The 24,463-nt window shown below is 41.2% G+C and overlaps 1 protein-coding gene and 1 pseudogene across 7 annotated transcripts in view; one reads left to right on the top strand and one right to left on the bottom strand.

Moving 5' to 3' along the window:
• Positions 1 to 224: 224 nt before the first annotated feature.
• On the bottom strand, positions 225 to 9,933 carry LOC133252606 (acyl-protein thioesterase 2-like; annotated as a pseudogene).
• Positions 9,934 to 11,950: 2,017 nt separating this feature from the next.
• KDM4C (lysine demethylase 4C) overlaps positions 11,951 to 24,463 on the top strand; it is a 416,591-nt gene continuing 404,078 nt past the window's right edge. For 5 of the 7 annotated variants that reach the window (XR_009737991.1, XR_009737992.1, XM_061425314.1 and 2 more), the window contains exon 1: positions 12,448 to 12,538. The gene's annotated coding sequence lies outside the window, so the exon portion shown is untranslated. Of the gene's footprint in view, positions 12,036 to 12,428; positions 12,539 to 24,463 lie in introns of those variants that run through there. The other 2 variants (XM_061425318.1, XM_061425315.1) reach the window with 2 other exon arrangements.

The raw sequence follows: 24,463 nt of genomic DNA, 5'->3' as shown, positions 1-24,463 counted from the left end.
GAGAAGCTGCACTGTCTCATAAGATCTGGTTTTGGAAGTCACAGAACATTTTTACCACATTCTGCAGATTAAATCAAGTCACAGTAAGAGTCCAGATGCAAAGAGTGGGGAAATAGATAACCTCTTGATGGAAGGAAGAGTAGTCATTGCATAGGCGCATGGGAGAAATCTGTGGTCATATTTTACAACTTATAACAGAGAATGAATATAACAAAGATCCAAGCTTTTTTTTTTTTGAGAGTTGAAGCAATTTCTTTAATTTTATTGGAATCCAGGACACAACAAGAAAAACACCCAAAACTTCATGGAACAGAAGACTCCTCCCCAGCTCCCCCAGATCTAGAGTGGGGACAATGTGGGGTGAAGCAGCTGGGGGAGACCTTGAGCCTCAGTCCAGCCCTGTAGGCTCCAGGCCTGTGGGAACAGAGGGTAATGGCGAGGCAGGGCCCAGCCCCCACATCAGGTGAGGCTTCCTCGAAAGACTCATCCCCCCTAACCCGCACTCCTGCGCAGGGGCAGGGAGCCCACAGCAGCCAGAGGTCGGGCCATGGACACATTCATGATTGAAAAGCAGCTGGAATGGAGGCAGGAGACACGATTATCTGGGCAGAATCAGTTGCGGGGTGGGGTTGGGGAGGGGGGGGCGGTGGGGGAGGGTAGGAGGTGGGGCTTGGGAGGGCCCCATGGGCCAAACCCTGAGGTCACCGGAGAGGGCCCAAAGCAGCACTACTGAGTGAGGTCCTGAGTGAGTGGGTCAGTGGCTGGGCCCCTTTCTCCCGCTGCCTGCTGCCCCTCCAATACTGCTGCAGGGAGGGCCCCACCTCCAGGGAAATGGGATAAGAAAGCAGCCCACCCCCAGCGGCAGACAGCCAGGGGGCAGAAACCAGGAAGGAGGGCCTGGCCAGGCTTTGACCTGTCTGCCCCAGAGGCCTGTGGGAAGAGGATGGGTCCAGAAGGGTGAGAAAGGGGCTCGACTGGTTCAGATCCAAGACCGTGCCATGCATGCTGAGTCCCGTGTTAGCAGGGGGACTGTGCTGGGGGACAGCAACTCTGGTTAGACGGGAGGCAGCAGCTTCTCGAGAAACTTCTTCACAGCTGCCATCTCCTGAGGACAGGGGCTATGCGTGACACCTGGGTACGTCTTGAACTGGACCCTGGCAGGTGTGACAATGGACCAGAGCTTCTCGGCTGTCAGGGCCCCAAACCGTACAGGAACCATGGGGTCCAGCTCCCCTTGGCACTGAAGGATGGTCAGGTCCTTGGCACTACCATTGGCTGCCTGGGGGGAGGCCCGATGCAGAGGTAGCCAACAGCTCAATGCCACAGTGCCAGCCAGAGGGTGTGAGCAGGTGAGGGCTGTGTAGAGGGACAAAGCTCCACCCTGTGAAAAGCGTCCCAGGACGATCCGATTGGCAGGGATCCCATTCTTCATCTCATGCTCAATCAAGGCCTTGATATTCTCTGTTGCTTTCTTGATGCCAGCCTCATCCTCTGGCGCATCTAGATTCAGCCCCATCAGGCCAAACCAGGAGTGCATGAGGGCAGATGTACTTGAGGTGAGGGAGCTGGATGGTGGAGAGGGCGTCAGCCCAGTTGTGCCGTGTCTCCGAGTCCATTTAAAAAAATAACCTCAGCTGTTCCCTGCTCAGCTCCAGACACAGTGGCAGCGTTGGTGAGCAGGGGCACAGACATGGTGTTACCACACATATACTGCAGGGCTCCATGACTGGGGCCTCCACTCCCTGGGGGTTTCAAGACCTCTAGGGAGATTTTCCTCTTTCTCCAGCACAGACACATGCTCTTCCCCCGTCGGCTGACCCTGCCGGGACCCAAGCTATTTTAACAGTTTAAGGAGAGAAACCATTTACAACTTTATCTGAGTTATGAGAGATCAGTTATGCATGATTGGAAGAGCACTTAAGGAAGGTGAACAGGATACTTGATCACTGTAGACTGTGCAAAGTCCCTAGGAAATATAAAGCTTCAAGCCAAAAACTGAACTCATTGATCAGACAGAATTTCTTGCTGGAAGTATTTGAGCATAAAAGAAAGATTAGGAGCAGTCAGGTTCAGAGGAACAGAAATATTAAAATTTAATATTTTAAATTCAGTGAGTTTGATAAAGTAGAGGGAAACTATAGAATATGAAAATACCTTATAAGGCAGAATTTTGTTCTGCAGAAAAAAAGCCTATGATTTTTTTATCTTTGTGATACTGAAAATGCTATTGCTGGAGAGATGAAGCAAACCACCTTTCTGAGAGAGAACTTAATAGAGGAATGAGTTTTTAAAAGATTGGTAATGCTAGTAGAAGTGACAGAATTCCAGCTGAGGTATTTAAAAATCCTAAAGGATGATGCTGTTAAAGTGCTGCATTCAATACGTGCAGATTTAGAAAACTCATCAGTGGTCACAGGACTGGAAAAGTCAGTTTTCATTCCAATCACAAAGAAGAGCAATGCCAAAGAATGTTCAAACTACTGTACAGTTGCACTCATTTCACATCCTCACTAGGTTATGCTCAAAATCCTTTAAGCTCAGCTTTAGCAGTATGTGAACTGAGAACTTCCAGATGTACCAGGTGAATTTAGAAAAGGCAGAGGAACTGGAGATCAAATGGCTAATATGCATTTCTCCAGAAAAACATCTATTTCTGCTTCATTGACTATGTGAAAGCCTTTGATTATGTGGTTCACAGCAAACTGTGGAAAATTCTTACAGAGACGGGAGTACTAGACAACCTTACCTATCTCCTGAGAAACCTGTATGCAGGTCAAGAAGCAACAATTAGAACTGGAGGTGGAACAACTGACTGGTTCCAAATTGGGAAAGGAGTATGACAAGGCTGTATATTGTCACCCTACTTATTTAATGTCTATGCAGAGTTCATCATACGAAATGCCAGATCACAAGCTGGAATCAAGATTGCCAGGAAAAATATCAACAACCTCAGATATGCAGACAATACTGCTCTAATGGCAGAAAGTGAAGAGGGACTAAAGAACCTCTTTATAAGGGTGAAAGAGGAAGAGTAAAAAAACTGGCTTGAAACTCAGCATTCAAAAAGCTAACATCATGGCATCCAGTCCCATCACTTCATGGCAAATAGAAGAGGAAAAGGTGGAAGCAGTGACATTTTATTTTCTTGGGCTCCAGAATCACTGTGGACAGTGACTGCAGTCATGAAATTAAAAGATGCTTGCTCCTGAAGAAAATTTAAAACAGACCTAGACAACATATTGAAAAGCAGAGACATCACTTTGCCAGTGAAGGTCCATATAGTCAAAACTATGGTTTTTCCAGTAGTCATGTACAGATTTGAGAGTTGGAGCATAAAGAAGGCTGAGCACAGAAGAATTGATTCTTCTGAATTATGGGGCTGGAGAAGACTCTTGAGAGTTCCTTAGACTTCAAGGAGATCAAACCAGTCAATCCTAAAGGAAATCAACCCTGAATATTCATTGGAAGAACTGATGCTGAAGCTGAATATCCAACACTTTGGCCACCTGATGTAAAGAGCTGACTCATTGGGAAAGACGGAAGGCCTGGTGCTGGGAAAGATGGAAGGCAAAAGGAGAAAGGGGCTTGAGTTTGAGATGGTTAGATAGCATCACCAACTCAATCGACATGAGTTTGAGCAAGCTCTGGGAGATAGTGGAGGACAGAGAAGCCTGGCGTGCTGCAGCCCACAGAGTGGCAAAGAGCTGGACACGACTTAGTGACTGAACAGCAACAATGCTGTGAAAACCAAGTATTGTTAGAGCAACATTTTGTGGTCTCTTCCAAATTAATATACACAGTTTCATTTCTAAGATGCAGAATCCTTTAATTTCTATTATAACAGAGACTATAAAAGTAGCAGTAGCATATCTGATGTCTCTCTCAATGAAAGGATCTTTTAAGTTTATACCTGTTAGTGATTCAGGATATCCTGTGAAATTACAAGTACTTTATGATCATTATGGAAGAGGTGTACTTAGACTGGGACCCTGATATGGTGCCAGTTAATATTCCCCTAAATTCCTCCCCTTTCACCACAGTAGATGTCTTTGTTGACTCTGGTACAAATCTCAACCCCTCTCAGGTTCACCCATCACAAGCTTACTACTAGCAGAACTTCTGTCTTCTCCTGGTTGGTTTTGACCACATTTTCCCACCACAGGGACTTTATGGGCCTAAAACTTTTCTTCTACCTTTTATTTCTGGCTCCACCTGAGGCCTAGAAGTATCTTACCTGGCCTCTACCTGAAATATATGGCTTGTTCTATGGTTATTAAACCTATAAAACCTTTCCCTTTTCTCTTTAGTAATATGATTTTGCTAATTACAAATAATGCTTCTCTTAACATGTATTTTGATCTATATATACATGCAGACTTAGGGGAGGAGAAATTTCTGGGTCACAGGGTATGCATATGTTCAACTTTAACAGGCAATGCCAGTTTTCCACAGTGGGAGTGAGCACTTAAAAAATATATAAACAAAAATATTTCAGTTAAAATTAACTTGCTGAAGATCCCTAAGCATTTTTTTTTTTTTGGTGGAAAGTAAGTATTAACTTATGATGACACTTAGTTCAAATATGTACATGTATTTTTAAAAAAGCAGAATTTGTTTCTGATTTTGTCAGGGACAATTTCTCCACCAAGTAGAACATTTTGTTTGTATAATTCATACCAGAGTGCCATTTCCTAGGATATTTCAATAAAGCTTGAATGAGTGAATTAATAGTTCGTCTCCACAGATTGATGTAATAAATCAGATGCACTCCAATACATTGGAAATTATATGGCATTTAATGGCTAGATATAAGATAGACTTATTACTCCACATAATTTTTTCTGGGGTTTACAATGTAAAGCAATACACCTTCTTCCATTAAACCTCTGGCTTATACACCAAAGCAGTTGACTGACATGCACATGGTATTGTCATATGCTATCAGAAATGGACCTGCTGTTTTCCTTATTAACCAGAAATGATGTCAACAAACTTAGGAGAAAAAATATTTTTAAATCATCCCCCTTTATATTTAAAAACAATTAAAAGCACATACCTTGTTTTATTGTGCTTTGTAGATAATGCAATTTTTACAAACTGAAGGTTTGTGGAAACTCTGCATTGAGCAAGTCTATGGATACCATTTTTCCAATAAAATTTGCTCCCTTTGTGTCTCTGTGTTGCATGTTGGTAATTCTCATAATATTTTGAATTTTTTATTTTTGTATTTGTTATGATGACCTGTGATAAGTGATCTTTGATGTTACTGTTATAATTGTTTTGGGGCACCACAAACCACATCCCCATATAGGATGGCAAACAGTTGATAAATGTTGTGTGTGTTCTGACTACTTCACTGTCCTCCCTTCTCTCTTCCTCTCCTTGGGCCTCCCTACTTCCTGAGACAAAACACTGTTCAAATTAGACCAATTAATAACCCTACAATGGTCTTTAAGTATTCAAGTGAAAGGAAGAACTATGTGTCTTTTTAAATAAAATATTAGAAAAGACTAAGCTCAATGAGGAAGGCATGTCAAAAGCTAAGACAGGCCAAAAGGTAGGACTCTCAAGCAAAGTAGTTAGCCAAGTTGTGAATGCGAAGAAAAAGTTCTTGAAGGAACTTAAAAGTGCTATGCTAGTGAATACACACATGATAAAGTGAAGCAGCCTTTTTGCTGATATGGAGAAAGTTTGAGTGGTCTGGAAGGAAGATCAAACCAGCCACAATATTCCCTTAAACCAGAGCTTAATCCAGAGCAAGGCCCCAATTCTCTTCAATTCCATGAAAGCTGAGAGAGGTGAGAAAGTTACAGTAGAAAAATTTGAAGCTAGCAGAGGTTGATTCATGAGGTTTAAGGAAAGAAGTCATCTCATAAAAGTACAAAGCGAAGCAGTAAGTGCTGATGTAGAAGCTGCAGCAAGTTACTCAGATGTAGCTAAGATGAAGGTGGTTACACTAAACAAATTTTCAAGGTAGATGAAACAGCCTTACAATGGAAAATGTCATCTAGACTTTTATAGCTAATAAGCAGAAGTCAATGGCTGGCTTCAAAGCTTCAAAGGAGAGAATGACTCCCTTAGTAGGAGCTAATGTGGCTGGTAACTTGAAGTTAAAGCCAATGCTCATTTACCATGTAGAAAATCCTAGGGCCCTTAAGAATTATGCAAAATCTACTCTGCCTGTGCTGTATAAATGGAAAAAGAAAGCCTGGTTGGCAGCCCATCTGTTTACAAGATGGTTGACTAAATGTTTTAAGCCCACTGTGGAGACCTACTGCTCAGAAAACAGATTACTTTCAAAATATTGTTGTTCATGGACAATGTACCTGAGCACCCAAGGGCTCTGATCCAGGGGTACAACGAGATTAGTGTTGTTTTCATGCCTGCTGACATGACATCTACCCTGTAGCCCATGGATGAAGGAGTCATTTTGACTTTCAAGTCTTATTATTTAAGAAATACATTTCATAAGCTATTGTGGTAATAGTTATCCTATGATGGATCTGGACAAAGTCGACTCATGGAAAGCCTTCTCAAAAAGATCAAGCATTCTAGATGCCATCAAGAACATTTGAGATTCATGGGAAGAGGTCAAACTATCAACATTAAGGGAATTTGGAAGAATTTTATTCCACCCCTCATGGATGACTTTGAGAGGTTTAAGACTTCAGTGGAAGAAGGAACTGCAGGTGTAGTGTTGGGAAATAGTAAAGGAACTAGAATTAGAAGTGGAGCCTGAAGATGTCGGTGAATTGCTGTAACCTCATGATGAAACCTGAATGGATAAGGAGTCACTTCTTACAGATGAACAAAGAAAGTGGGTTGTTGAGATGGAATCTACTCTGGAGAAAGGTGCTATGAAGATTGTTAAAATGACAACAAAGGATTTATATTAGTACATAAACTTAGTTGGTAAAGCAGTGGTAGCATTTGTGAGGATTGACTCTAATTTTGGAAGAAGTTCTACTGCGGGTAAAATGCTATCAAAGAGGCTTGCATGCTACAGAGAAATTATTTGTGAAAGGAAGAATCATTTGATGTGACAAAGTTTATTGTTGTCTTATATAAAGGAATTGCCACAGCCACCCCAACCTTCAGCACTCACCACTCTGATCGGTCAGTAGCCATCAACACTGAGGCAAGACCTTCTACCAGTAAAAAATTTACAACTTACTAAAGGCTCAGATGATGGGTAGCATTTTTTAGCAATAAAGTATTTTAAAATTAGAGTCTGTACATTTTAAAGACATAATGACATTGCATACTTAATAGACTACAGTATAGTGTAAACATAACTTTTATATACACTAGGAAACCAAAAAATTCATTTGACTCACTTTATTGCAGGCTCTGGAACAGTCCCCACATTTTCTCCAAGGTATGCCTGTATATTGTTTGCCTGCAACTAAAAAGGGTTTGAAATATCAGTATATATAGGGCTGAGATATAATATGGTTGAGAAAGCTTAAAAAAATTAAACTAACATAATTATTGTAATGGAGTATTACCTTTCATAATGAGTTACTGACAACCCTGATAAAACTACCCAAGTAAAGGAAACAAAAAAAGAAAACTCCTTCAGTTACAGAGATTCTTAAGGGTCAATAGGACCAAAGGAAAAAGTAGCTTGGTCTCCTTTTCATTTGTTTTTCCCTTCACGTTTTCCTCTTTCTAATCAACAAAAAATTTCATTCAATAGGAAGGGGAAGGTTCAGAAGTTTTACCCTTTGTTTAGCAAGTTAAATCAACCTGGAAAGTCCATTTGTCAAAATGGGTAAGAAAATTGCTATAACAAATACACACAAATTAGAAAAATATATAAAAATTAACATACTAAATATTTGAAAATCTTTAAATTTTAAATGTCACATATAAAATGCATAAACCAAACCATAAGTGTACAGCTTGATGAATTATATAATTATTATCATCCAGGTTAAAAAACAGAACATAAGCAGCACCCCAGAGGTTCCTTTCCCCTCCCCAATTGTTCCACCCCTTTCTTCTCAAAGGTAACCATTATTTTGACTTCTAACACCATAGAATAGTTTTATCTACTTTTAAATGTTATAGAAACACATTTAAAACTAGATGGATGCTTAAAAGTAGAATACATGCTGGAGTAACACAGCATGTATTCTTCTGGGTCTGGCTTCTTTCACTTACCATTTTATTTGTGAGATTTAGCCATTCTGTTATGGGTAGCAATAATTCATTTATTTTTATTGCTGGATAGTTTTCCATTGTAGAACTGTACTGACATTTACATCTCTACTTAACTGCTAATAGATTTTTGGGTCCCTGCTTGAGCCTCACGGGTAATGCTATAAAACTTTCTGTGTATGTGTTTGATGCGTGAAAGTGAAGTCGCTCAGTCGTGTCTGACTCTTTGTGACCCAATGAACTGTAGCCTACCAGGCTCCTCCGTCCATGGGATCCTCCAGGCAAGAATACTGGAGTGGGTTGCCATTTCCTTCTCCAGGGGATCTTCCCAACCCAGGGATCGAACCCAGGTCTCCTGCGTTGCAGGCAGACGCTTTACTACTTGAGCCACCAGGGAAGCCTATATTTCTACTGGTGTTTCTGTTCCCCCACACTGTCACCAGTGTTTGTCAGTTTTTATTTTTAGCCATTTCTGTAGATGCATGTTGGTATCTCACTGGCTTTATTGTGTGTTCCATGAGAGGAAGGCCACTTCTGTCCTATTCATAGCTGTATCATTATCCAAAGCCTGTACAAATAACATAAAACAGTACAAACAGCAATAATAACAATAATACATAATAAAAAGGATTGATTGAAACTGAGAACTATATATACTGAGTTTGCAACTTCGGTTTAGGTATGTAGTTTTATTTTTATTTGGAAAAATAAATATTTTTTTATTGTGTTATGATTAGATGTCATAAAATAAGTTCCAATGTTTTCCTTGATGTGAGAGAAAACATAAACTACCTCATTTGTTCCCCCAGTCCCCCACCTTATGAAACACACACAGAACTGGAGGCCTAGGGAAAAAAATGACATATCACCCCCAAACTTTAATTTTATTCAAATATTTAAAAGGAAAATTAAATATTTTAAGTGGTAATTTTAGGTGTCTTTTATTAAGACATAATGGTATCCAAACTGATTGAATATTTAGCTTATACAGAGGTTTGACTCACTTCAGTGTCTATCCCCACATCCTTGGTCACCATATTCTTTTTGGCCATTGCGACTCAGACTGAAAAGCTTTGTTAATGATAAGAAATTAGTGAGGTGTTTCAGTTGGGTGGAATCATGATCCAGTTTTTATTTCAGGAGGATAATTTTGATTTGCAGTACAGAAGATGGGTTGCAGGGGTACGGGATGGGTGGAGAATGCATTGGAAGTAGGGAGATCATTAGGAGACTTCTATAATAATCCTCATAAGAGATAAATTGATCTGAGCTTCAGAACACAGGACACAGAGAACAGCTACCAAGATTTCTAATTTTGTTAGTTACTCACTATCATAGTCACTGTAACACTTTAAAAAATCATCTAAACATCTAGTATTGGTTGGTTTGTATTGTACCTATATAAGTAACAGACATGTATGTGATAATGATAAATAGAAACATAAATGAGTATTAGTTATTTAATACTTTATATTTTCAAAGGTCGAATGGACTTAAATATATTTAAAATTAGACTATATTATTTAGTAGTGTATCAATTTATCAATTTGCTGCATTATACATATTAAAAAAATTTACTAGTATTGTCTCTGAGGTGAACAGTAGTTTACATAACATAAGCTTCAAAGAAAATCTATGTTTCCATTATACAAACTCCATCTTATTACAACTGGCATTTTTAATTTCACCCAAATAAATTAACCTACTATATGGCTAAAATTTTAATTTTCATTATAATTTACAATAGAGGTATTTCAGTATAAGAAAGACACAACATTGTCTTCTGTGACATGAATCCAGTTGATTTTCTAGTAGGCTGAATTCAGTTTCCAAAACTAAAGCGCTTAATATTAATAGATTCAATGCTTTTCAGCTTTTGAAGTATTTTGACATTGTACATCACCTTCTTTAATGTTCAAAAATTCTCAAAATTAGCAAAGCTGGTATGTCACCCTCATTTTTCAGATTAAAAAAAAGCAGTCTTGATTTACTGTGTTCAACAAATGTTATTTGTGGAATATTACCTGTCTTCAAATTGTGAACGGACTGGAATTCAGGTTTCCAGACTTTTAATTTTGTGTACTAGGTTCCTAGTCCAATGCAGTATATGGCTTCCAAGGACCCCGGTGTTTAGTAGCTGTTTCCTAATCTCAGTTCAGTTTTCATATCTGTAACAAGGAGATAATACCTATTCACTGCAGGATTATAAAGATTAATTTTGTTAATATATGTGAAGCTCTTTAAACAAATATCAAGTTCACAGTAAGCCCTAAATGACTGTTATTGTTTTAGCATATACAATTGACTTGTAAGGAAGGTTGTGGTCCTCATAGTATACACAGTTGGACAAATCCCAGTTGAGTTTACATGTTAGGGAAGTTCAGACGTGTACCTATGTGGGTAATGGAGCCTAAACCTTGTTTCAAATTTAATGACTAAAGAAACGTGGTGACCCAATAATCCCATTAGCTTTACTTAATCGCCCATATTTCACCTGCCTTTGCAGTGCTCCTTCCGGTGAGAAAAAAACTTCCAGGGTGCGGTAAATGCACCTGTTCAGATATTTTAAAAAGCAAAAACCAGTGGATTGCAGTAGAAAACACAGCATATAAGACAGCCCAAGTGTGCTCAGAAGTGTAAGGTTCCGCCCAATCTTAGCCGGACGTTAGGAGAAACGCCACAGGGGACCCAGCTGGAGTCTCTACAGGAAGTTAAAAAAAAAAAAAATTGTTCAGCTTTGCAAAACACCTGGTACTCAGCCATCTGTCTTTGGTAGTGCAAACGCTTAATTAAGGTCTGTGTGGTTCTTCCGCACATCTTGTAAGGCAGAGGTACAGCTCAGGAGTAACAAGTTGTATGTAGCAAGCTAGTTTAACTACTTTCTGAGGGGTCCGGAGGCACTTGAACTTCCTGTTACAATTCAGGCCATACTGCTGTCATCCTATGTTTCTGAGTGACCTCCATTCCTAATTCCTATTGGGGTCACCTCGGGACTCTTCAACTCAAGAGCACACCTGCGCCGGGTGGGACTTGTTCCGCGTAGGTGACTGAATTACGGGACAGTTTGACTCCTCTCGGCTAATAACAAGCTTCTTGCTTGAGTTACTTGTTAAGGGGTTGGCAGGCAGACACCTTTAGCCTACTTGGGACCTCCCATGTCGGTCTAGAGGCTCAGAAGTCTCAGCCATAAAACCCTGTCACTGCTGCCCAGCAGCAAGCCGAGACATCCTAGCCAGGCTCCTCTGGGCATTGCGAGGCCCCACCCATGGCAACGCCACTCTGACGTCTGCGCGCCGGGGACCGCCATAGGCCCGCGGCGGAGCCCTGGGCGACGTGTGGCGCGTGGACTTCATCAGGTCCAACCCTGCAGGAACCCGGTACGCGCTCCCAGGCAAGGTTTTGTGCACCTGTCTCTTCCTTCTGCTCAAGTATCTTCCCCTTCTGGGCAAAAGAGGACATGTTCCTTTCCCGAAAACACGAAGCGCGGCGGCGAGCGAACCTAGCCTAAGAACTGTGCGAAAGATTAAGCCGAAGCAAGAAGGTGCTTGGCACCTTTAAGCTGTTTGGAAGTTCACGTGACCCACCAAGTGCCGGGCCCCAGCGGTCACGTGACGACGCGCGCGCCCTCGCGCAGGGAGAGCCGGCTGGCCCCGTGCGCGCGCCTTCGCCGCTGCCTCCCAGCCCTGGACGGGAGGGTGAGGAGCGGCGGAGTGATCGGGCGACTGGGGCCCGGTGCGCGTGCGCAGCGAACAGCTGTCACCCAGTGCGGAACAAGTCTTCCAAATTTCCCAAATCTCCCTGGGCCGGAGGCCACCGTTTTCCTTCTCATCTTCCTCCTCGGGGTCGTGTCCTCGCCCCCGCCCGCGCGCCAGGTAACCGCTTTTCCGGAGTCCGGGGGATGGGGCCGGTGGGGGGAGGGGCCCGGGCGGTCTTCCCGGTACTGTCCCGCTCCGCGCGGGGCAGCAGGGGGTGCCGGCGTCTGGCAGAGCGGAGACGCCGGGCCGGAGACGCTCGGTCCGCGGACGCCGTGGCTGTCACGCTGGCGAGAGAGTGGCCAGCCATGGTCGCAGGGCTGGGAAGCGGGAGCCAGTGACAGCCCGCTCCGGCCCTCGCGGGGGTTCGGTCCCCGGGCTAGCCGTTCTCCCGGGGACCGGAGTCGGGGTCGCGCTCGGTGGAGCAGAGGAGCGCGCGGTGGTTCGGGAATGCCGACTCCTTGCCTTTCCCCTTCCAGCCCGGTCTGCGGCGGACTCCGGGGAGGCCGGGCCTGGCGCGCCCCTCGGGGCCATTTCTTCCCTGGGACTGTCTCGACCCGCGACGTGAGGGTGAAGGCTCCTCTCCAGACCACCCCACCGTAGGCAGCTTACCCCTCTCCTGGGTTCGTCCTTAGTCCCTGTGGCTGTCCTTTTGGTTTTTCCGGTGTGGGGCCATTTCCTCCTGCAGTGCTTCTTGCCGTGATGCGGTGTAGACAGTGGGTGCTTAATAAATATAAGTCGGATCGGGTCGCGTGGAATGCTAGGCATGGCACGTGGCGAGGGGTGGGAATGTGAAGAAAGGAGCCAGGTAGGCTGGGGCTCCCGGCTCGAGCTTGGGGTTTTCCTCTGGGCTAAGCCAATGAAACCAGCAGGGCTCGATTCGGATGCTTTCCGGGTGAACTCGGAGCCAGTCTTCCCTTGAGCTGCAACCACGCACGTCTGCACGGTCTGGCTTGGTTGTGGGCTATGCCTGGGAGGTTTTTTGTCTGGTTCCTCCCCCCTAGAGAAGAGGGGACAAACTTTTTTTTTTTTTTTTTTAAAGCAGTTGGCAAATTACCCTGCGGGATGGTTTATCAACCGCTGCTTCTTAAGTATAGGTTAAAAGTTGCAATCGTTCCACCCTTACCCTCGTGGAAGTTTCTTGGTAGGGTCGGTTCACCTACGTTCAGACCAAACTTTGCTCCATTTCACCCACTTGAATTTGCAGTATTTTTTTTTTTTTTAATCTCAGGAAACTCAGCTTCGCTGTTTCTTTGACAACAGTTACAAATATTCTACTTTCAAAATGTCGTGGTTGAAAATAAGTGTCTTTAAATCTTAAAGATCCATTTTTACTTCGTAGCACTCAGTTCTTTTTGATCTTTAGTCACGTTCTCCCACCTTTCTAGTCCTTTCCCAAACCCCCAGGCTTTGTTTTGGAATGTATTTCATGGTAATTCGGGTTTTTAAGGCCCTCTTTCTTCCAATTTAAGGTGCTGTGAAAAGTTTGCACATTAGAGCACCCTCACGAACTTGACAGTACAATTTAAATAGTAGAGTTGTTTCATTTTATTAGCAGACTATAATCTGTTGCTTTTGTAAAGTTAAAAACGTATTTTAAACATTGCACGTGCACAGAAACTTACAACAGGTACAGTCCATTGCTGTCAGTCACATTCCTGAGAATGCAGATTTCAAGAGACTGGGAACAGGTACTTAATTTCTTAGACTTTTCAATTTAAGGACGAAAATCTGTTATATTGAGTTCTCTTCTGGACATCTTAATCACCCAGGAGTAAGTTAAGTGTCCCTGGGGCACAGTCTGAATTCTTTGCATTTCTCATTGTTTTCTAATTGCTTGTTGACTGACTTTTCTATTGTAGTAGAAAGGTACAGTCTGAGCACAGGTTTTGTGTCTGATTGAATGTATTTTCTTTGTTTTGTTTCCAGCAGTTTGCCATAGTGCCCCAGGTGCTCCAGATACCCTCTTTCTTAATAAAAGCTTTATTGAGATATAATTCACATATTGTGAAATCCACCTATTTAAAAATGGATTTTTCCCCATGGTTTTAGTATATGTATCGAATTGAGCAACCATTAGCACAATCCATTTTAGACCTTTTTTTTTTTAATCACCTCAGAATTCGTTTCCAATTAGTTATTGTCCATTTCTTCCAAATCCAGTCTCCACCCCAGCCCCTAGGCAGTGACTTGTCTGTTTTGTGTCTTAATGACTTGCCTATTCTGGACTTTACATATAAATGTTAGCATATAATACTTGGTCTTTTGTGGCTAGAATTTTTTCACTTAGCCTAATATTTTCAAAGTTCATCCATGTTATAGCATGTTTCAATAGTTTATTCATTTTTATGGCTAATATTCCATTGTATGGATATATCACATTTTGTCTGTTCATTGGTTTATGGACATTTGGGTTGTTTCTACATTTTGTCTGTTATAAATAATGCTGTGAACATCCACGAACTGGTTTTTGTATGGATGCATTTTTTAAAAATTTTGTTATTTTACTTGGGTATATAGGTAGTAGTGGAATTGCTGGACTAAACATTTTCTCTTGAATGAGTGAATGAGCAAGTAGGGATAGGAGTATTGAGAGATGCTTCCTCCAAGGCTTTGAGGGTCCTGTTTTGGCTCTTTCCTGTTCTACCAAGCAAAGACCACTTCTTAGAGGCAGAATTCTCTGTGTGTGGCATTGTCCTGAGTTTAGTGCTATGTTTTTCTTGTGTGGATGTCATCAAGATCGTCCCTTTCTGTTAGCCCAGTGTTTTTTGTGTATGTAATAGTCATAATGATTATTTCCTGGATACTGATGTATTTATTGTATGTTTATTAGAGATATAAAATATGTATATTCCATGCTCTTTAAACTCAGTGTCTGATGCAGTGCTTTCAATCTTTTAAAGTTTGTATTTTCTCTTTTTGGTAATATGAATACTTAATGCTTCTCTCCCTGCCTTCATTTCTTTTCTTTTCTATAGACCCAAGCCTTTTTTATTTCTATATGAGTTTCCTGGGAGCTGTGACATAGTTAAAGTCACTGTATTTTCCTTATTTTTACCAATCCAGAAGGTTTTATGGAGCCTAAAGGATACATTTAAAATATTGGATTATTATCTTTTTCTCCTTGCAGCTTCACCCGCCTCTCCACTCCCCAAGATAACCCTTTATACCGTTTGGGAGAGGATGCTGGTCCTTTTGAGTCCACACTTGCAGGGCCTAATCCTTTCCCTACCTGAGTAATTGGGACAGTTACTTTGAGAAGTCTGTCTACTTTGCTTCTCTTTCAGTGGCCTCACATGTTCTTTCCCCAAGGGTCAAGTTCTCTCAGCCCTAACCAGGCTTTGCCCAGCCAGTCTCCTCCCTCTCCACAGTTCCTTGGCTGGTTGGGGCTCATGTTCCCTCTGCTTCCACTACTACTGTAACAGCCTGTGTTCTTTGTCTTCTTAATTACAACTTATCCTTCAGATAGCTCAGCTCAGTTATCCCTTTAAATTAGTCTTTTTTCAATCCCATACCAGTCATAGTCGTGTTCTGTAATCTCATTTATAGACTTAAACAGTTACACCATCAGTTGTGTATCACTCTTTACTTTCTATCCCCATGTATGTACAGAAAAAGTTGCACGTGAAATATTGAAAGTGGTTACTTCCAGGCAATGGGAATATGGTTAATTTGTCTTCTTTGTGTATATGTGCATCTTTGGATTTTTCTCCTGTGTATCACTAGGACCTTTATGAATAGAAAAAACCAAATCCATATTTTTAAGAAAATCTGTTCTCTAATAAACCATGTTTATTATTAGACTTTAGAGGAAAAAGAAAAATCATCAGTAATTGCCATTTTAACTTTTTTTTTTGATAACCTCGATGAGATTTTACTATAGCTTTTCAACATAGAGCTTTTATTACATTTTGATTCTTTCTCTATTTAGGGACATTTAGGGATTGGTGAGGTTGCCTAGGGATGATCTTCCCTAGAAGATTGAAATTAAACTGATTCTTATGAATAGAATCTAGCATCTGTTTGAATAGGAGAGCTAAGTTTGTGTTAAAATAACTCATTTCCCCTTTTTCCCCGAGAAATGCCCTTAATTATACATTTGTATGTTCCATAGTAGTTTTTCCTTGAAGAATTGCTTATTATTTGTGCCATTTGCCTTATTTTTGCTGGATGGTTTATTTTGCCTAGGAGTGGGTACTTGTCTTCAATAGATAACCTGTATTATGTGCCATGCACTGTGTTAGATAATGGGCATATTGTAAACACAGTAGAAAAATGATTCCTTACTAATTCATTTGGGCTCCAAAATCACTGCAGATGGTGACTGCAGCCATGAAATTAAAAGACGTTTACTCCTTGGAAGAAAAGTTATGAGCGACCTAGATAGCATATTGAAAAGCAGAGACATTACTTTGCCAACAAAGGTCCGTCTAGTCAAGGCTATGGTTTTTCCAGTGGTCATGTACGGATGTGAGAGTTGGACTGTGAAGAAAGCTGAGCGCCGAAGAATTGATGCTTTTGAACTGTGGTGTTGGAGAAGACTCTTGAGAGTCCCTTGGACTGCAAGGAGATCCAACCAGTCCATTCTGAAGGAGGTCAGCCCTGGGATTTCTTTGGAAGGAATGATGCTAAAGCTGAAACTCCAGTACTTTGGTCACCTCATGCAAAGAGTTGGCTCATTGGAAAAGACTCTGCTGCTGGGAGGGATTGGGGGCAGGAGGAGAAGGGGACGACAGAGGATGAGATGGCTGGATGGCATCACTGACTGGATGGACGTGAGTCTGAGTGAACTCCGGGAGATGGTGATGGACAGGGAGGCCTGGCGTGCTGCGATTCATGGGGTTGCAAAGAGTTGGACACGACTGAGTGACTGAACTGACTAATTCATGAAAGAGGATTATTTTGGATGTGACTCTTTAAAAGTTACGTTGTTGCTCTATGTTTTCAGATATACAGTGGCTTCAACTCCTGTGGTTTTTATGAATTGGTCTTCCATATAAACTTTAAAACATTTTAAATTTAATTTTTGCTTTATATTGGATGAACTTGGGCAAACACTGGGAGATAGTGAGGGACAGGGAGGCCTGGCGTGCTTGGAGTCCATGGGGTCACAAAGAGTTGGACACGACTTACTGATTGACAACAACAATAAATATTTGATTTACAATGTTGTGCTAGTTTCAGGTGTATAGCAAAGTGATTCAGTTACATATATTTATTCTTTTTCAGATTATTTGCACATGTAGGTTATTACAGACTGTTGAGTAGAGTTCTGTGTGCTATACAGTCATATTCGTATGTGCTCCATTGTGTCCGACTCTTTGCAACTCTGTGTACTGTAGTCCACCAGGCCCCTCTGTCCATTGAATTCTCCAGTCAAGAATACTGGAGTGGGTTGCATTTCCTACTCGAGTGGAACTTCCTGACCCAGGGATGGAACCCATGTCTCTTATGTCTTCTGCATCGGCAGGCAGATTGTTTACCACTGTGCCACCTGGGAGGCCCTTAAGTCCTTGTTGATTAGATAGTTGATGTATAATAGTGCATATATGTTAATCCGAACCTCTTAGTTTCTGCGTCCCCGCCCCCGCTCCACTTTTCACCTTTATAAGTTTGTTTTCTAAGGCTATGAGTCTATTTCTGTGAGTCTTTAAAGTAAAATATATTCTAGATTCTTCTAGTTTGTATTATAAGTTACTCTGGGAAAATAAGGAGCAGAATAATGTATCCTCAAATCCCTTTTGTTGATGACTTTATTTTTGTATATTTCTGTCCAGTTTTAGTTGTTAATTTGGCATCTCTACTTGTTAACAACAGGCCAAACTGTGATCAGTGATCTTTTCTCTCAGCTCTGCTCCTCTGAGTTTTTCATCCTTCTCACCACATTTTAGCAGTTAACTTGGGAAACCTGAGAGTTATCCCAGACACCTCATGGCTTACTCCCTGCTTTTTTTTTTTTTCCTCAGTCCTTGCTTTTGTACCATCACCAAACCTTGTCACTTCTGCTTAGATCTTCTAGGGTCTATCTGGTACCATTTCTGTATTCACTCCAGCTCCCTTGATATCTCTTCTCTACTCAGTAATCTTTTAAAATGCAAACTGTATCATTCTAATGACCCTCAGGACATTTAAAATTCCTGCATTATCTCTTCCTACTCCAAGCTCCTCCCTAAGCCTTATTTAGATGGTTCTGCCTTTCAACCCACTAGCTTTTCATTTCCCCATTCTATACAGACCTTTGCTGGAAGTGCCATTTTCTTATTTTAAAGGTTTAATTAATTAAGCAGTTTGGCTCTGGTGAGTGTGTGTTGCTGCACGTGGGCTTCCTCTGGTTGCTGAGGGTGGGGGCTTCTGTTCGTTGTGGTTGTGTGGGCTTCTCGTTGGGGGGGCTTCTCGTAGGCGCGCGGGTTTCAGTAGTCGCGGTGCAGTCTTAGTTGCCCTGCAGCATGGGGGAATCTTTCCAGACTAGGATTGAACTGATGTCTCTTGCATTGCAAGGCAGATTCTTATCTGCTGCACCACCAGGGAAGTCCCTGATTGTGCCATTTTCTGCCAGGCAGATTTTTCCTTCCCGCTTCCTTTCCGAGTACATCTTTCTGGTCTGCTTGAGTGCAGTTTCTTAGACAATCCTGACCAGTCACCCTACCTCTTCCTCAATCTAAATCAGCTTCCCTAATGACAAGCAATCTTAATTTACTTAACTTTTTCTTTCCATAACATTTAGCAGTATATAATTTTATATTTATGCAATTATTTGATAATTTGTTTCTAAACTGAAAGAATTCTACAAGGGCAGGGACCAGGTATTTTTATTTCACTTATATCACACCAGCGCTTTGTTGTCTCACAGGCATTATAGTACAGGTGCTCAGTAAACCTTTGTTATACAAATTAATGGTATTTACATACATGACAAAATTCAGGAAATTAAAATCAGGCACACGGTAGGAAATATGTTTTACGCATCCTGACCCCCTCCCCACGTGTAAAACTGAAACAGGAATTCCACAGAACAGTACTTTGCCGCCTGTACTGTACTCTGATATTTTCTGTTGTTCTGTTTCACATGTTATAAAAAGACTGATAGATACCATCTACTAGCTCAGGTAGGCCTGCTGACTGCAGTTTGAATAGCAGAAATTTAAGGCAATCCTAGGGAAATGCTTCATTTCCATTAGCCCCTCCCCACCTTTTAAACACAATTAAGTATTTTCTCCGTCTTGTCTGATGAAGTATAGCTTTAAATACGACCTCCCAACCCCCTCCGCACATTTAAAATTAGCTATTGCTGAAAGCTAGTTTTTCTTAGACGTTCTGGCCTCCCTCATTCTCAGAGGAGGGTTGCTTAAGGTCAGATTGAGAACAATCTACACCTGACTTATTTAGGTCTTCTCTTCCGAGTTTTTTCTGGGCCACTAATAGCCAGCACTCTTTCACCCTGCTTCCCTGAGCTCATTAGAGGTGTGTTTTAAGGCTGGCCGCTCATCAATTTTGTTTTCTGAATTTCTCACAAACCAACAAAAAAAGATTACAGAAACGAAAACACAGGGATCAAGGCAAACCAGTAAGTATTTGTGAACGTATGAATTAAGGAGCCTGGCTGGGCACCCGTGTCGCATTCAGCTTATCACTCCTGCTGATTCCTAGGGCTGTGATTCTCGTTTGCTCACTTTTCAAAACCGTGTGGAAAAGGCTTGGTGCTGTTTAGCCCCACCATGAAATGTTGATCTCCACTCTCTTTTGCCAACTACATATTGGAAATAACCTAAGTGCCAAGCACAGGGATATTTTAACTGAACTCTATGCTGTGACAGAACTTTTGGGGGATTTCATATTCCTGTTCTCATTTTCAGCATTGCAGGTTCAGGAATCTGAACTTTTCCCAGTGATCCAGAGTATGTCAGGCATTGGAGGACTAAAGTCCTCAGTGTCACTCCCTTATCAAACTCACAAGAACCAGAACTCAAACCCAAGGCATACATGTTCTTTGTTCTTCAGGGCTCTTTCTGGAAAGTCTGGCCTGTGGGAAACACATTATTTGATGACAGGCAGGTCCTGAAGGTGGATGTTGCAAGGAGGCATCATCTGGATGGGGTATTTTCTACCTGCTGGGCTTCTCTTGACCCTTAGAAGTACTCACTTCTGAACATTCTTCCTGCAGATCCATTTTTCCTGTTGAAGGATGTTAAAGAAGAAAGCAAATTCCTTCACTTTGGCTCTCTTTTTATCTCCATCTTTTAACTCCTTTTTTCCACTAGACATTTAACTTCTAGTCCTGAGGACATCCCTTTGTTTCTCTGATTGGACGTCAGTCTCATTGCTTTGATTCTGTTTAGGGAGTCCATCAGGTACTCAGCAAGGTCACAAGCATCCCTTTGACTGGTACTGTTGAGGCTTATTTTTTTTCCCCTGCTGGTAGCATATCTCATTCATTTTGCTTTTATTTAATTTTCAAAAGGAAGCCTTATCTAAAATTTGGTCACTTTACTGAGAACTGTCAGCCTACAACATTCAGGCAGCTCTCATTTAGCAGGAAGAATCAGGCTCTGAGATAGGGAAATTCATTTTTCATGCCTTTTTGATAACTTTATTTGTTTTTTTATTTAAAATTATTATTTATACTCATGTCTAAAGAAATATTTATTATTTTAATAATAATGCAATGCAAGATATACAACAGTGTATAAAATTAAGAAGGTATAAATGGGTAAAATGTACATATTCTCACCTTTGGCCATCAGATAGGCAGTTTCTTTTTTTGGTTAACCATCGTTAAAACTGTTTCTTTTAGGGCTTTTTAGACATAGTCTATATATTCTTTATAAGATACTCTATACAACCATATATAGATATTCTATATATATAGATCGATCTATAGATATAAATATAGATAAGATATTCTATACAACATTATATTCTATACAACCTGGGAAGCCACGGCTCAGTAGATAAAGGATCTACCTGCAGTGCAGAAGACGAAGGAGATGCAGGTTCGATCCCTGGGTCAGGAAGATCCCCTGGAGGAGGGCTTGGCAACCCGCTACAGTATTCTTGCCTGGGAAATCCCATGGACAGAGGACCTGGTGGGTTACAGTCCATGGGGTTACAGAGAGTCAGACACAACTTAGCGACTAAATAATACAAGCATATATGCATATGTATATCTTTTAATACAAATGGTAGTATCTATACTTATTTTTCTTTTCATTTAACTGTGTACCTTGGATGTGACCATCCCCTCCCACCTGGTTTTATTAAGATATGATTGACATAGAGCACTGTATAAATTTAAGGTGTACAGCATAATGATTTGACTTAACATACATCATGAAACAATTACAACTGTAAGTTTAGTGAACATGCGTCATTTCATATTGCTACAACATTAAAGAGATAGAAAAAGAATTTTCCCTGTGGTGAGACTCTTAGGATTTACTCTCTTATCAACTTTCTTATAGAATGTATATCAGTGTTAATTATCTTTATCATGTTGTATGTAATATCCCTAGTACTTATTTATCTTGTAACTGAAAACTTGTACCTTTTGACTATTTTAATCTAATTTCCCCTATCCATCCCCTTGGGAGAGATTTTAAAAACATGAATGTATATGTTATTGTTCAGTTGCCTGCTGCTGCTGCTAAGTCGCTTCAGTCGTGTCTGACTCCGTGCAACCCCATAGACAGCAGCCCACCAGGCTCCCCCATCCCTGGGTTTCTCCAGGCAAGAACACTGGAGTGGGTTGCCATTTCCTTCTCCAATGCATGAAAGTGAAAAGTGAAAGTGAAGTTGCTCAGTTGTGTCCGACTCTTTGGGACCCCATAGACTGCAGCACACCAGGCCTCCCTGTTCCTCACCATCTCCTGAAGTTTGCCCAAGTTCATGTCCATTGCATTGGTGATTCCATCCAGCCATCTCATCCTCTGATGCCCTCTTGTCCTTCTGCCCTCAATCTTTCCCAGCATCAGGAACTTTTCCAGTGAGTTGGCTGTTGGCATCAGATGACCAAAATACTGGAGCTTCAGCTTCAGCATCAGTCCTTCCAGTGAGAGTATTCAGTGTTGATTTCCTTTAAGATTTACTGGTTTGATCTCCTTGCTGTCCAAGGGACTCTTAGAAGTCTTCTCCAGCTCCGCAGTTCGAAGACATCAATTCTTTGGTGTTCTGTCTTTATGGTCCAGCTCTCACAAACGTACGTGACCACTGGGAATACCACAGCCTTGACTATATGGACCTTTGTTGGCAGAGTAATGTTTCTGCGTTTCAACACACTGTCTGGGTTTGTCATGGCTTTCCTGCTAAGAAGCAATTGTCTTCTGATTTCATGGCTACAGTCACCATCTGTGATGATTTTAGAGCCCAAGAAGAAGAAATCTGTCACTACTTCCACCTTTTCTCCTTCTATGAATATGTATAGAGCTTCTTTTTCAAAATGATTATACAATATTGCATTGTATAATGATAATTGTATATATGATAATTTATTTAACCAGTGCAGTATTGAAAGTCATTTAGGTTCTTATACAATGATCTATTTATGTACCATTACCTCCGTTTAAAAAAAAAAAAAACTTATTTGTTTGACTGTGTTGGGTCTTAGTTACATCATGCAGGATCTTTCCTTGTGGTGCATGAACTCTAGATGTGGCTTGCAGGCTTAATTACCCTTTGGCATGTGGGATCTTAATTCCCGGAGCAGGGATTGAACTTGTGTCCCCTCCATTACAAGGCAGATTCTTAACCACTGGACCACCAGGGAAGTCCCACATCAATGTTTTAATTGTCATAGCTTTATAATATGTATATATATAAAAGAGTCAGATTTTACAGAACATTTTTAAAAATTAATTTTGTTTCTTTATTTATGGCTGCACTGGTCTTTGTTGCTGCTCAGACTTTTCTCTAGTTTTGACAAGTGGGGCTGTTCTCTGACTGAGGTGCTCAGGGTTCTCATTGTGGTGGCTTCTCTTGTGTAAGAATTGATGCTTTTGAATTTTGTTGCTGGAGAAGGCTCTTGAGCATCCCTTGGACTTCAAGGAGATCAGACCAGTTAGTCCTAAAGGAAATCAACCCTGAATATTCATTGGAAGAACTGATGCTGAAGCTGAATATCCAACACTTTGGCCACCTGATGTGAAGAGCTGACTCATTGGGAAAGACCCTGGTGCTGGGAAAGATGGAAGGCAAAAGGAGAAGAGGGCGGCAGAGGATGAGAGGGTTGGATAGCATCCCTAAGTCAATGGACATGAGTTTGAGCAAACTCTGGGAGATAGTGAAGGACAGGGAAGTCTGGCGTGTTGCAGCCCATGCAGTGGCAAAGAGTTGGACATGATTTAGCCATTAAACAACAAAATTACCCATTTTAGCCTGTGTCTTAAGGATTTTAAAGCTTGTCCCCCCCACCCCCTGCATTGCGATCAGGAACAGTTTAAGTAACATTGGGTTATGTTTCTTAAAAATTGAGCATAATTCTGTGAAAACATCTGGGCTTGGTGTTGCAGATTTATTCTTAATTTAGTGGGCTTTGTTTGTTTTTGTGGTAGCAGGAGAGCTGAGTAAAGACATCAGTTATGTTTCAGGTCTGAGTCTGGGGTAGACTAAATGTGCAATCATTGTACCTACTTGCTGTTGGGTTTTAGGATAGGGATTTTTATTTCTGAGCCTTAGTCTCACAATTTCACAGAAAACTTTAAAGAATGGAAATGAGATACTGTATGTAAAAAGCACAGTAAAGAACCAAAAAATGCAGGGCTTTTTTGATTTTTCCTTTTAAAGGTTCATTTTAATAAGACAGTTGTATTTTAAGAGTTGTCAGTGAGCATAGTTCTCGGTCTCATACTGTTGAGAAGCAGATAGACTGCCTCCCCTGAAAGACCAGGCAAATGGAGAAAGACTGGGTACATGGAGACATTTGTTTTGCTGTTAAACAACAAAAATTATGAGTCCAACAACCAAAGGTGGCCCAGCTGAAGTTCTTTTTTTGTGAACATTAATGAAGGTTTGGCCTTATTTATTTATTAAGCCATATTTTATAATCAGTAAGAAGCATTGGGTAGCAGATTATGATTTTTTTCTTTGTGCTTGTATCATGATTGTGTTTATTATAATTTAAAGATTTGTTATCTTGAAAATTAAACTCATCTAAGACACATGGGAAATATTTTTAGATGCATTTGCATGTCAAGGCAGCCCTGTACTGGTATCAAGATTAAGAGAATAAATGATTGATAAATATCTGGGCAAGGTACTGTGCCAAACCTGGCCTGTAGGATGACGATCTAGCAAATCCTTCTCCATAGCGGTTGATCTTTCAGATGGGAGTTGCTCCAAAATGTGCAGATTACCATAACTCTTTACAGTAGTGTTTCTTTCGCTCATTAACAAATGAAACAAGCAAGGACCATCAGGCTACTGTTTCTGATGTTTTCCAAACTGTTCTCCTCCCACCCCCAGTATAGCCGATATTGCGTGTGGCTTATGTGATTGTGAATCTTACGGACTATAATTTCAAAGTTTGCATATGAATATATTTTCAAAAGTTTGCATAT

Source organism: Bos javanicus, chromosome 8 (assembly GCF_032452875.1).
Source record: "Bos javanicus breed banteng chromosome 8, ARS-OSU_banteng_1.0, whole genome shotgun sequence".
In the NCBI taxonomy this organism is placed as follows: Eukaryota; Metazoa; Chordata; class Mammalia; order Artiodactyla; family Bovidae; genus Bos; species Bos javanicus.
The sequence above is the reverse complement of the archived record's forward strand: the minus strand, read 5'-3'. Positions and strand labels throughout refer to the sequence as shown.